Source organism: Austrofundulus limnaeus, unplaced genomic scaffold (genome assembly GCF_001266775.1).
Source record: "Austrofundulus limnaeus strain Quisiro unplaced genomic scaffold, Austrofundulus_limnaeus-1.0 Scaffold210, whole genome shotgun sequence".
Taxonomy (NCBI): Eukaryota; Metazoa; Chordata; class Actinopteri; order Cyprinodontiformes; family Rivulidae; genus Austrofundulus; species Austrofundulus limnaeus.
The window spans coordinates 136,446-138,995 of record NW_013952612.1 but is presented as its reverse complement, the minus strand read 5'-3'; the positions used below and the strand labels follow the sequence as shown (position 1 = coordinate 138,995).

Here is a 2,550-nt window from a genome sequence, read left to right as displayed (position 1 = left end):
GTCAGTGTTGGTAAGGTCAGTGTCGGTACGGTCAGTGTCGGAACGGTCAGTGTCGGAACAGTCAGTGTTGGTAAGGTCAGTGTCGGTACGGTCAGTGTCGGAACGGTCAGTGTCGGAACAGTCAGTGTTGGTAAGGTCAGTGTTGGTACGGCCAGTGTCGGAACAGTCAGTGTCGGTAATATCAGTGTTGGTACGGCCAGTGTCGGAACGTTCAGTGTCGGTAAGGTCAGTGTTGGAACAGGCAGTGTCGGTATGGTCAGTGTTGGTGCAGTCAGTGTCAGAACGGGTCAGTGTCGATACGGTCAGTTTTGGAATGGTCAGTGTCAGAACGGTCAATGTTGGTACAGTCAGTGTTGTTACAGTGTCAATATGGGTCAGCATCAGTACAGTCAGTGTCAGAACGGTCAGTGTTGGTACGGTCAATGTCGGAACGGTCAGTTTTGGAACAGTCAGTGTCAGAACGATCAGTGTCAGAATGGTCAGTGTCGGTACGGTCAGTGTCGGTACGGCCAGTGTCAGAACGGTCAGTGTCGGTAAGGTCAGTGTCAGTACAGTCGGTGTCGGTACGGTCGGTGACGGTACGGTCAGTGTTGGTGCAGTCAGTGTCAGAACGGGTCAGTGTCGATACGGTCAGTTTTGTAATGTCAGTGTTAGAACGGTCAGTGTTGGTACAGTCAGTGTTGGTACAGTCAGTGTTGGTACAGTCAGTGTTGGTACAGTCAGTGTCGGTATGGGTCAGTGTCAGTAAGTCAGTGTCAGAACGGTCAGTGTTGGTATGGTCAATGTCGGAACGGTCAGTTTTGGAACAGTCAGTGTCAGAATGGTCAGTGTCGGTACGGTCAGTGTCAGTGTCTGTACATTCAGAGTCAGAACGGGTCAGTGTTGGTATGGTCAGTGTCAGTACAGTCAGTGTTGGTACAGTCAGTGTCGGAACGGGTCAGTGTTGGTACGGTCAGTGCTGTACTGTCAGTGTCAGTGTCGGTACGGTCAGTGTTGGTACTGTCAGTGTCTGTGTTGGTACTGTCAGTGTTGGTAAAATCAGTGTCAGAACGGGTCAGTGCTGGTACGGTCAGTGTTGGTACGGTCAATGTCAGTACGGTCAGTGTCGGTGTCGGTACATTCAGAGTCAGAACGGGTCAKTGTTGGTACGGTCAGTGTCGGAACGGGTCAGTGTTGGTACGGTCAGTGTCAGAACGATCAGTGTTGGTACGGTCAGTGTCAGTACGGTCAGTGGCAGTGTCGGTACATTCAGAGTCTGAACGGGTCTGTGTTGGTACGGTCTGTGCTGGTACTGTCAGTGTCGGTACGGTCAGTGTTAATACTGTCAGTGTCAGTGTTGGTACTGTCAGTGTCAGTGTTGGTACGGTCAGTGTCAGAACGGGTCAGTGTCGGTACGGTCAGTGTTGGTACGGTCAGTGTCAGAACGGGTCAGTGTTGGTTCGGTCAGTGTCAGTACAGTCAGTGGTGGTTCGGTCAGTGTCAGTACAGTCAGTGTTGGTTCGGTCAGTGTCAGTAAGGTGTTGGTATGGTCGGTGTCAGAACGGGTCAGTGTTGGTTCGGTCAGTGTCAGTACAGTCAGTGGTGGTTCGGTCAGTGTCAGTACGGGTCAGTTCTTCAGGTGCTTTTCCATTGACGTTCCAGTCCGGTTCCAGTGGGTGTGTTTTGGGTGGTTGGTAGAGGGGTTTTTTGGGTTTTTCAAAAAAGAGTTAATGCGCAAAATGAGAGCTGGAAACACGTTTGCTGAATAAGTTCGGAAATTTAAAAAATTCGCAAAAAATTCGAATTAAAGTTGGATGGAAACACGACTAATGTTGCTGCTACAACTGAAAAAATGGCGCCTCGAGTTGTTGTTGTAAAGGCAGTTCAGACCCAACCAGTGACTCCACCCCCCTAGCCAATCAGTGACAAACAGTGTTCTGATGTTGCATTTTGGTGTCTACTGGGACCACTTGGAACTACAATGAAGTAGGAACAAAAAAAAGGCTGATTCCAAGAATCTGACCTAATGGAAATGGCTTGGAACCGTACCGAACCGTACCAACACTACACAAGTGGCACTAATGGAAAAGGGGCAAGAGAGGAGGTACAAACTGTGCAGCTGGTTCTGTGTGGTTCTGTAAGATTGGAACCTGGAGACACATTCAGCCAAAGCTGAACCGAGCAGAACCACAGCAGACGCACCGGTGGAGAAGGGCTGGGACTGTCGCCCGTTGACGTAGCTCCAATTGCTTCCTGCCATGTAAACACAAAGAATTGTGGGAATTGTCTCTTAAATGAAAACCACGAGGAAAGTCAGAGTAAATAGCTTCTGAGAACAGACGATTGACGTTCAAATACAATAATTTTACATTGTATTAACTTCAAACAGCTTTCTCCCTCCATTGTTCAAAGTAATGATCGTCAGTAAAAGATGAAATAATTAAATTAGCATTATTACATTCATAAATTTAGAAAATACAAATCCACAATCAGATCAAAAAATTAGTAAAAGCACTAAAGTGCAAACAAAAAAGTTAGGTCCGAAATTTGTGCTTTAGCACTTCAGGGGAA

At 47.8% G+C, this 2,550-nt stretch overlaps 1 protein-coding gene across 1 annotated transcript in view; it reads right to left on the bottom strand.

Moving 5' to 3' along the window:
- epha7 (eph receptor A7) overlaps positions 1 to 2,550 on the bottom strand; it is a gene marked incomplete at its 5' end in the record, with an annotated part of 176,149 nt that overhangs the window by 125,524 nt on the left and 48,075 nt on the right.